Source organism: Rhagoletis pomonella, unplaced genomic scaffold (genome assembly GCF_013731165.1).
Source record: "Rhagoletis pomonella isolate Grant_MI unplaced genomic scaffold, Rhpom_1.0 Rhpom_scaffold_00003, whole genome shotgun sequence".
In the NCBI taxonomy this organism is placed as follows: domain Eukaryota; kingdom Metazoa; phylum Arthropoda; class Insecta; order Diptera; family Tephritidae; genus Rhagoletis; species Rhagoletis pomonella.
Genome location: NW_023458557.1, coordinates 97,965,476 through 97,977,643, shown reverse-complemented (window position 1 = coordinate 97,977,643; position 12,168 = coordinate 97,965,476). Strand labels below are relative to the sequence as shown.

The 12,168-nt window shown below is 33.5% G+C and overlaps 1 protein-coding gene across 5 annotated transcripts in view; it reads left to right on the top strand.

Moving 5' to 3' along the window:
* LOC118735930 (stathmin) overlaps window positions 1-12,168 on the top strand; it is a 220,481-nt gene that overhangs the window by 176,519 nt on the left and 31,794 nt on the right. The window lies entirely within an intron of this gene.

Genomic DNA, 12,168 nt, shown 5'->3' with positions numbered 1-12,168 from the left:
CCTTATATGGAAACTACTTGAAACTTGCACTTTATTATACTAAAATTGAACGGGCTACAAACTGCATACCGAAAATTTTCCTAAAAATTCTGAATAAAAAGTTTGAAATTTTCTTTAAGTTTGATTTTTATGAATTTGTACAAAGTTTGTAAGAATGATTTATATGGTTTTTGTTATAGAATGAAAATGAAAATTAACGAAAAAGATTTATTATGGAAAAGATTTTGAATATTGGGAAAAAACTAAATTACGAATACTTCTGGGGGTGACTGTATATTGTATGAGAATGTAACTAATTATGAATGCTAAAATTATATGATAGAAATTTTTGCACTTCTTTTTGAAAAAAGTGGAAAACTGAATTTTAAAAAAAATCAGATTCAAAAGTTCAAAATTCGGTTGAAAAATTGTTGCATTTTTCTAAGTTCCGTACAAAGTGTAAAAGTTTGTCTTATGTTGTTTTGATTAAAGCATGAACCATATTTAAAAAAAAAAATAATAACAAAAAACTTGAAAAACATTGCAAATACTTAACAAAACAAAACATGCACCCACTTTTGATCGGCAGTGTTAATCATTCCGCTCTTAGACCACTGACGCTGAACAGTGTAACTAATTACATATTTAAGGTTTTTGGTATCAGAGTTGGCAATTTTTTTTATAAGTAAATAACATTTCGTACAGTAAAAATAAGTTTTATAAAACATAATTCTTCTAAAAAAAAAAAAAAAATTGATAAACCCACAAAGTATACCAAATTTAATCCAATTTATAGTCAAAACTCCTCTGGGAGCTGAAATCAGTTTTAATTCAAGAATTATCAGCTGAATATTGCTATCTCGTTAAGATTGTTTTAAGTAGAAGGGCCAAAAAATTTTCAAAATTCTTGTGCGGCTCGCTTAAAAAAATTAATTTTTTAATCGGGTTACTGACATGATTTCTAAGCTGTGAAGATGAGGAAAGAGTTAAGTGTATTCAGCACTTTCTTTGCTGACTCGCACTCCAAAGTTTAGCTTTTGATTTCTGGTTTCCGCGTTAACCTCGTATCTGCAATAAGTCAGTCTAGTCAGTCCAGTTGATTAATTTAAGTGACATTATGACCAGTTTGGGCTATTTTTCATTTGTCTATTTAATGTTTATAATTTTTTTTTACAAAAGTCTAGCATATTACATAACCACCACCACAAAAATCCAAATTACAAACTTCGTACAAAAAATTATAAAAATTAAACAGACAGATTAACAATTACACCCAAAATTTTAAACTTGTTATTCCAATTTTTTTTAATTGTAGATATCCATTAAATTTTAGTAGGTTAAAGTGCATTTTTTTCTGATTCTGATCTAATTGTCTACTTGAATTTTTAATAATTTTCAAGAAAAGCTAAAAAGCAGTCAACTTAAAATAAAATACTTAGAAAACAAACAGTATAACTTGAAAATATCCTTAAAGAGACCAAGTCAATCAGAAAGAATTGTGGAAATTCGAATATAATGCTAATAATACGGGGTAACATTAAAGATAATTAAAGACGAATTTTCTCGGAAAATTTACGTGATGGAATTTTTTCATAATTTTTTTCGTTGCTTAGTACCTAACACCTTACCTAATTTGCTAATAATTTTTTTATTTTTTTTAAGGGAAACCATCCCAGTCGCTTACGGTGATTTAATGACACAGATGTACAAATGTTCGTATGTATTTAACCGAATACTTACATACATACATATATGCGCGGTAGACAGTATTATTCTAGAAATCCTAAGCTCTGCTGTTCGAGCTTCATCTCCTCCATAGGGTATACTTGGAAGAAAAGAGATTCAAAGTGGTATTGTGCGGGTGTTCCTTTCGACCCATCCCGAAATCTTTCTGAACTGAGCGGAATATTTTGCATTTGAACGATTTTTCTGTTGATCATCTTTCTTTGCGTTCTTCTAAATAATTATATTATTCGAAATACATATTCAAATTTTTATTGAATTAAGTTTTATTTATTTTTTTGTTATTTAATTTTTTTTTATTATACTTTTTCTTTTATTTTTCCTTTGACCCTTTGATTTTCTGTATAATCTCATCGTACTCTACGTACCTCAGAGTGGAATGCAAATGAATAAATTAATTAGTTTTGTGATTTGTCCTTCCCTTAAGAGTTGGCTGTCTTCAACTTATTCCATTCGTAAGCCCTCATTTGATTTTTCCTTCGCCAATCTCAAAATTGTTCACATCCACATACCTAAAAGTCAAGCGAACATACATACACTCTCAAAAATATACACGTTTCCTTTTGCGCTTCACATTGATAATATCATTTACTGTAGCATGCTTTTAGGCGTGCTAACAGATAGTGGGCCCCCAGCACAACATCAATGACTCATAACTACATCTTCCAAAGGGAGTAGAGCACAAGTATGGCCAAAGTAGTAAATTTCTAGTGACGCATACTTTAGGCGAATCAGCTTCTTGTTGATGAGGTTAATTTAATTTTCGCATAGTAAATTTGCAGCGTTTGCCTGCGTTGCTTTTTCGGTTTGTTCATCGCATTTGGCAAGTACTCAAATACTCATACCAAATCGGAAAGACAAACGATAGCAGTCAAAATTACTTTCTAATTGACAACGGGAAGCTTTTGTGTATCTAGAAAATTTTAAACACTATTTGTATTTGTATCTATGTATGTATTGCATAAGCATGTACACTCATTGCAGCACATTTGCTTGAAAATATAGCGAATATTTCGGCGCAAGCGAACACCTGATATTATTTCGACCAATGCTCGAGGGTTAATATTTCATACATACATACAAGTACACACGTACCATGTAGAAGTTACTCCCTGGAGCCTTTTCACTCCTGCTTTTGCCGGTTTCGACATTTTAGCGTCTGCTGTTTTTGCTGTCGAGCCATATTTCCTCCATCGAAATTTCGTGAAAGCTTGTGGTATTTTCATGAAAGCTGCTTTCTGCCACCACTTTTGCGCATGTATGTATATACTTACATATGTATGGATGTTTGTACGTATGTTAGGTACGTAAGTGTGTTGTTTTCATAGCTGCAAATTTGCTGAGTAATAAGCGTGACTACCATTTCTATCACACAAACTCTTGAGTATTTTATTGCCCTTCCATGAAACAAGTCTTTAATTTAATTAAAAGCAAATTAAAATCCTTTTATGAATATTATGGAATTTAATTGCATGAATGCATGCCTCTGTAGCTCGCGTTAAAGCTGGTTCTGCTGCACGTCAGTGTGTTTATGAGCGAGCTCATTCTCAAACAATGCTCGAAAACTCATACATATGTATGTATACTGCCGGCAAAAAGTATTGGCATAGCTGCTTTTTTACAATATATGCACCAATTTCTATTCTAATATTTTTTCGCTAATTTTTTATAAAAATATGATTCATTCTACAACAAAAAACATAAAAATATGATTTCTAAACTTTGTGCAAAACTCACGAAAAGTCGCCAAATTTTAATGCAAATTTTCAACTTTTTAATCGGATTTTTTAGATTTTTTTTTTTTATATGCGGATTTGTAGCCCAATCAATTCTATTGTAATAAAGTAGAAGTTTAAGTAGCTACGAATTACCGTTGATTTCTGGTAATTTTTTTCACGCAGTCTCTTCCATACAAATAATTTTTTCGAAAATACTTTATATGGAAAAAATGCAAAACACCTTCAACAAAAAAAAACATCTCAAAAACCAATGCGACTTTTTTTGACTAACTCCAAACTTGCATTTTTAAGACTAGAATCTAATGGGCTACAAAACAGCATACTCCAGAAAATTGTAAAAAATCTGATGAAAAAGTTGAAAATTTGCTGAATCTTGCACAAGTCGCGAATCTTGCACAAAGTTTAGAAAGTATATTTTTATGGGTTTTGTGTAGAATAAACCATATTTTTATAAAAAATTGTCGGAGAAATATTACAATAAAAATTGTTGCATATATTGTAAAAAAGCAGCTGTTCCAATACTTTTTGCCGGCAGTGTATGTATGTAGGTACTAGAATTGTAGGCTAATATTTGGGCGATCGCGCATATTTTTCATGTGTGTTTGGAGCTTGTCATTTAAATTTTATATTTTTATACACGGATCCGTTCCTCCTTTCGGAACATCATGCTTCTGATCCCTAAAAGCTTGTCACTTGCGCATATTTTTTTTTTTTTTTGTAACACCTATGCTGATTGCTCCGAGTGATTGATTTTTCTTGCGTGAGATACTAAAAGTCTATAGTTTACTACATTAATTAATTTTTGTTATAAAATCGGACCTCGTCGTTAAGGTCTATATGTACATATGCAACAGTAATGGGCATACCTAAATACTTTTGTATTTAAAGTACCAGTTTGGGTACTAAATACTCAAATACTTACACCCGAAGTCAAAAAAAAATTAAGAATACTTTAACCGCTATATAAATCGAAGTCAATAATGCCATTAGCACTTAAATAGGCCAAAATATTCAAGTAAATAATAATTTGGTACTTAGGAGCTGTTAGATACTAATGTACACAAATGAAAGTCCAAAGTACTCAGTAGAGGTGGGTAACTCAGCACTGTGCTGGGTAACTGTGCTGACTCTTAGAACTGTGCCGCACGCTCAGACTCACCTCTGAAAATTTTTTTAACTCAGTAACTCAGTTTATGTGCTGACAATGTATAGCTCAGTGTGCTACAGAGTCGATATGGTAACTCAGTTGATGTGCTGACACTTGCATAGCTCGGTGCAGCTTGCATTGTTTAGAACTGTGTCGATGTGGTAACTCAATTGATGAGCTGACACATTCACACAATACGATCTTCCAAAAAGTACCATAATAGATGGCATCACTACACTAACCATCAATTGAATATACGACTACCAAATTTAACAAGAAGCAAGGCGAATAGCCCAGTTATGCATACCTGCACTGTTATACCATTTTTACGTAAAATCAAAACCAAAGAGAATTCTACATGTGAAGTGCTATGCGTTGGGTAACCGCTTACAAGCATAGCCTATTTAACAGATTCTTACATGACAACTCTCAAGCAAAGCTAAGTATGCATAACTGGGCTGGAAGTTAATACATCCAAGCAAATGAACTCACCGGTTGAAATCATCTTTCTAAAATTTTGCCGGCCAGCTGAACAGAAGCTAAAGATAATCTTTTCTAAATCGATTTCGATTACTAACATCATCAACAATTTCGATGTACATACCAATTGTGCGATAGCGCACTTGTGCCAGCTCACTGTGCTGACTCATTAAAGTGAGTTGGAGTTACTGAGTCAGCACACCAAAATTTACAGAGTTACCCACCCTTAGTACTCAGGTACTTTGGAGATTCAAAATACTTTCAGTATTTAATTACCAAGCTATTTATGTATTCGGTGGCTAAATACATATGCCCATACTTTCAAACTAAATACTTTATGATTTACGAGAAATTTGAAAAATTAACACCTTACCTTACACTCACCTCAACTTACCTTATCACAACTCACTTCACTTCACCTCAAATCAACTCACCACACACAAACTCACCACACCGCATCCTACCACACCTAAAGTCACCAAAGCTGAACTCGCCACAACTTAACCCATCACACCCATTCTCACCACACCCCAATTTGAGAACTATATCGAGATTCTCAAGAATATTTCGTAACTATCGAGATTATTTCGGGATTTTCGAGACTACTTCTAGATTCCCGCCACTATTTCGTGATTTTCTGACCTATTTCGGAATTTTCGTTGTTTTTATTCATTTGAATATCGATTAATTTATAAATTATTCAATCGATATTTTTATTGATATATCTATCGATATATATTTTTCTATATTTGTATCGATATATTTAGTTTCGAAAAACCCGAAACAGTCCCTAGAATCTTAAAAATTACGAGGTAGCCTCGAAAATTTCGAAATAGTACCGCGAACCCCAAAAATTCTAGAAAACCTCGAATTAGTCCCGAAAATGCCATCACTGGTATGCAAATATATCAATGTACTAATGCAATTCTGGAGAATTTTTTCCACTATGGCTTCCAATCTGTGCGTCGATTCGATTTCCTCGCTTTAGTCGAAACGGAGTCCAAAGATAAGCATTTTGAGTTTGGTGAACAACCACAACTCTTCTTTATTCCTATTTGGTACTACAGTGGGATTATGTTTTTTACTAAGTTAATCCCATACCTATCTTGCAACCTCTTGCTGTGCGGGTTTGCTCCAAGACAGACGTTCACTTGCTGAGCCCTTTAAGTGCGGCTCCCTCTTTTTCTGTCGTGACCCAAGGCTCCACACGGGTTGATTGCCCCATCACTCGCATGTAATCCTCACATTGCCCAGAGTGCACGAACGAGGACGCGACCTCATTTGTCTCCTTCTCTAGGCCAGAAGCCAGAAAATACTGCGCTCATGGTCCTGATGCTGAGGCCGACGATGTTAATGTCATATGCACACGCAACACGAGGCAACCATGGGTTGGCTTCTTACTGTAAATTGAGGGCAAATTAAAAAACATCTATTAGAGTTTTAATAAAAAGACAGATCTTTATTTCACGAATTTTGGTTTTGCGAAGTTCAAAATTATTATCATCCCTATCACTCAAGCTATTAAAACGTGAAGTACAGAATACTTAAGCTCGCTGAATGCGCATGAAATGTCTGCATCGCAAATCATTTATCATTTTCAACATGATGATCATCATTGTCTCTTGACAATTTGGCATTACACAGATTTATTGCATTAATCTTTGGCAACTTGATATGTACATACATATGTATACATTTGAACATGCTTTTATTCTCGCACTGCAACAATGGCAAATGAAGCCACTCAAAACTTTGCTGTCAACAAAAATGACAGAAGCGCCTTCAAATGAATTACGCAATTGCTTGTCAGGCAACACCAACCAATTTCATGCACAAATGCAATTACATATTCGCATATGTATTTATGTACATATGTGCAAAAGTCTCTACCCTTTATGTCTAGAGTGTATGTATTTAAAAAAAAAAAGACAACAACCGTTAACAGCTATCATCAAACCAGTCAACGTGGCGTGCAAAAAGTAACATTATTTTGCTGAAATTCCGTTAACATATCGCGCACTGCCCACGCCCTCCTTTGTAACGACTCTTGTTTCTACCAGCTCCCGTTTTGCGTTTTGTTTCAACTACGATGACAAACTCGTGTTATGCATATTAGGGTGTCCATCGAAAATTCTTTTTTAGGCAATTTGAAGACCTTACCCCCTTATTTTATTCGTTTTTGTGAAAAATATTTTTGCCTATTTTTATAGATTTTTTAAAGGTCATTTAGAGGTCTAGAGGTTTGAATAAATATTGATGAACTCCTTTGCGTATACACACTGCTCAAAAAATGTGAAATTCCTGGACATACACACATAAAGTCAAGGCCGTATTTAAGAAGAGTCGCCTAAATTCGGCAAATTTTATGCGATTGCAATAAATGAGGAATCAGTTCATTTAAAAATAGATCGAATTTTAGATAGTACTCCATATTTTGAAATTGTAGAAATTATCGATGGTCAAAATTTAAAAAATTAAGAGAAATATGTGTTTTTTTTTTTAATTTACCCGATAAAAAAAAAACTCCCCACAAGCCTAGTCCGACTATAGATTATTATATACCATTTTAAAGGCCTATGTATCCTCTTCTCGGAACATATTCGATCTTTGAAATTTAATCAAAAATAGTCATTCAAAAACCCATAAATCTATAAAATCCTATTTTCTGACATAGAGGTCGCGACCTCTAAATGACCTTTAAAAAATCTATAAAAACAGGAAATAATATTTCTCATAAAAACTAACAAACTTAGGGGGTAGGGTCTTCAAATTTCCAAAAAAAAAAAGCATTTTTCGATGGGCATCCTAATGCATATGTATGTATATTTTTGTTCGTACGTTACTTCATCCTACTACTGGTTTTTTGTAATTTTTTTATGGCTTTTTAATTATGCTACCCCCACCAAGACTATGAACATAAGGGCGTGTAGCCACAAGCTTTATAATATTTTGTTGGAGGATGTTATTTGTATTTTTTAGTCACATAATAATTGACGTGTGTCAAGTTAGCACTACACTTTTCGAAATTGGAAAAGTTAACTACGGCATTAATTGTAGTGTTTTTGTTGTAAATTTGTTGTGGAAAGAAAAAATTTGTAGCTCTCGTTTTTTAAGAAAAAATGGTATGTAGTGCCAACTTGACACCATACACCTAGTCGATAAAATTGAGATATTGAAAATGTTATAACGGCATTAATTGTAGCTTTTAGCTTTAAAATTTGTTGTGGAAAGAAAAAATTTGTAGCTCTCGTTTTTTAAGAAAAAAATGGTATGTAGTGCTAACTTGACACCATACACCTAGTCGATAGAATTGAGATATCCAATATGTTAATATGCCATTAATTGTAGCTTTTAACTTTAAAATTTGTTGTGGAAAGAAAAAATTTGTAGCTTTCGTTTTTCTGGAAAAAATTGAGTTGACCCTTTTTCGAACAAAATTTAGTATGTAGTGCTAACTTGACACCATGCACCATTGACGACAGAATTGAGATATTGAAAATGTTACAACGGCATTAATTGTAGCTTTTAGCTTTAAAATTTGTTGTGGAAAGAAAAAATTTGTAGCTTTCGTTTTTTAAGAAAAAATGGTATGTAGTGCTAACTTGACACCATACAAATGCAAATGCGTTCTAAAAATTTCTAAAAAATCAACGGTTAGTTTAAGCCACTTGAAACTTGCACATTGTTAGACTAAAATTGAATGGGCTATAAAACTGCGTACTCAAAAAAATTTTAATACTTCTGAGAAAAAAGTTTGAAATATAGGTGAAAATTTCAGGAAAACTTTTGTAGCCTTTTACAAAGTTTAAAACTTGGGTTTTATATGGGGTTTGTTAGAGAATGAACTGTATTTTAATTGATGATTCTTAAAAATTAATAATTAAACCATAAGTGGCAAAAATATGTAATACAGCTTTACCACGGCACCTCGTAGTTCGTAGTTCGCTCTCTCATTTGTAATTCGCACTCCAATTAATTACATACCCATCGAATTACCTAACTCGCCATACAAAATTTGTAGAGCGAATTACCTCATTGCTTGGTAATTCATTTCCAATTACCAACAAATCGAACACGAACAAATCTCTAATTTTTATGGGAAATTTATCGAAACTAGCTCACAAGTCAAAACTTGCATTTTTTCTGAGTACGAAGAAAAAAGTTTATAAATGTGTATATCCCTAATTTAATAGGGAAACTTATAAGTTTTTAGGAAGGACATACATTTTGTATCAATTTTGCAGCGAAGAAATGAAAAACAAAACACAAAGACATAGAAATGTCAAATCGAATTAAGAATGTGCCCGTGGGAATGGGGTAATTTGCGATCGTAATTGGGGGAGCGAACAAAGTAATTCAGGATGCCCGGGGAAAATGGTATAACATTATTTGTATACCTTGGCATTTTCTTAGTGTCCTTCATAGTCGCAACTACAACCAAGGCTGCATCCTTATTTAAATCAGTGTTATCCTCAGCATTTCAATTTGCTTTAATTTACTAGCAAGCAGTTAAAACATTTGAATAGCTTGCACTTAAACTTTATGTAAACACTTTAAGCTAAAAGCGTTTTTGAATCGTCTATAAATATCACATTTTAGCGGGTAATTTTGTGCGCAAATTTTACAATTAGACGGAGATAAGAGCAGACTCTTAGCTGGATACATTTGTGCCAAGCGCAAAATAAGCAAAGAATTTTGAATGGAATAACACTGCTTGTATGCATGGGCATGTGCATGTGCATGTGTGTGTGTGTGTGCGATAAATACCCTGCAGAAAAAAATTATGAATTGATAAAGAATAAGTCACTTGTAGTTAGAGCCCTTTTTCTGGATTTCGATAAAATATATATCTTATAGTTAACTATAAAAAGCTAACTTCAAACTAGTTGAAAAGTAATGCAGACGTAATCGGAAGTTAGTTTTCTTTAAAAAGTTTCCATTTACATGTCCTCCTACAAATTTTGCTTTGAATACACTTTTTTCCGCACTTCACAAATACTTTTTCGAATTCAGCACAAATAAAAGCACGATCGAAGTTTATGTCCAAAAGTACTTACTTAGTAACAAGTTAGTTGACATCTAATGCAGAGGTAACCACCATTGACTATTTCGCGGCCACCGCCATATAAATATAGTTAGCTTTCCTTAAAGAAAACATACAGATAATAGTGAACTTGAGTTCCTTCCTAATCAACTTCAAGTTAACTTATAGTTAGATGCATTTCCTGCAGGGTATTGTCAGTCATGTACTGAAAAGCCAGAGGAAATCCACAACGCCCACACATTTGCCCTTCGTTAGTCGACATACATACATATGTAGCTGGCTAACTGGGTGAAAAGTTCAGCTGGACATTCTGTTTTGTTTACAGTTTCTGCTGATTTTTGGTTAAACTCCATAGTTCCATAGCGACAAAGCAACGCACGTATTGTGTGGCGCGGTTTTACATGCCGCCCAGCAGGAAGCGATAAATTCACGCGGAATCATAAATGTTCAGCACCACAATGTGGTTCATAAAATGGTTTGGAACGTTTTAAAGTGGGTCATCTAGCCTTTGGACTGTGCGTCCCATAAAGAGTACATTAACACCAACGCGTTTTTGAGAGTAGAAGTTATGGAAAATAAGAACCCGATTTTCAGTCACTATCAAGAGTATAGTAGTTAGTAAAGCTGCGTTTGACATAACTTTTTTTTTTTAATTTTTTTTTATATTTTTTTTTTATTTTATTTATTTTTATTTTTATTTAAAAGAGAACCACCATAATATAATCCGTTCATTTTGAAATTGGCATAATTCATTTCATGCCTTTTGCCTTCAGTGATCAAGTGCCTACATACTATATATCTGAACGCATCTGTTATTCGTTCCAACTTCATCAGTCCAAGATAAAAAGTTTTGTAATTAGTTTATGACGGTAAATCGATTTACAGATGCATTCAATTAGAAGTAACCAACCATTTAGCACAAGAATTGGAAATGAGTTATCTCACTTTCAAAATAAACGGTTCATATGGCGAATGCAAATATATATTTTTTTTTAATTTTAACAGCAAATGCCATTTGAAAAATAACGGGCGGGAGAACTGTTTTTGTTTTTGCAAATAAGTATGTCTGCATGAATTGTATGCGTGTATATGTGTGATTGTGCTTTTCTAAGGAAATACGCATTTAATGCTTCAACTAACGTAAATAAATACGTTACTCACGTGAAAAGCCCTAACGGTAAAGTGCAGTAAGCTGGGTTTTTTCTTTAATTAAATTTTATGTGCCAATATGCAGCATGTAAAGCTGCTGTTTTTATTCGGCAGTCCGACTTCGCGCTTAATTCTAATATGGAACATATATGTATGTATGCCTTTTCGTAGCCATTCACCCTTTGTTAAGCTACATAGTATAATCTCTGTATTATTTATTTTCAAATGCAAATATGAACAGGCGCCCCAGGTCAAAATAATTAAAATAGATTCAGCGAGAGTTTTTGATTTTTTTTTAGTATATTTTGAAACTAAAGCGTACATGCATGCGCATGTTCACTTAATGCTGTACATATGTATGTGCTCGTTAAATCTACTCAAAATATATGTACATACGGAGAGTTTTTCACAATATATGAAATTTTGTTTTCTTCTTTCCTTCCGCTAATTTTTTATAAATACGTGGTTTATACTACAACAAAAAACATAGAAATTAAGTTTCTAAAATGTGTGCAAAACTCATTAAAGCTCAACGAAAAATTTGCATGTAACAAATTTTACGTCCGTCACGCTAGCTGACCCACTTCTCCATAAAATGATAAAAATTACTCAGGAATTAGGTGCAATTTAGGGCCTCCAAAATTAATTTAAGTGCTCACTCGGTTTCCGAGAAAATTGCAAAAATATATGGGTCAGCCAGCGTGACGTCACGCTAGCTGACCCACCCACTAATTTTCCTCGAACACTGGTAAATATTATTCAGGAATTAGGTGCAATTTAGGTGCAGTTTAGGGCCACCAAAATTAATTTCGGTGCACACTCGGTTTCCGAGAAATTCGCAAAAATGTGTTTTGGGTCAGCTAGCGAGACGTCACGCTGGCTGACCC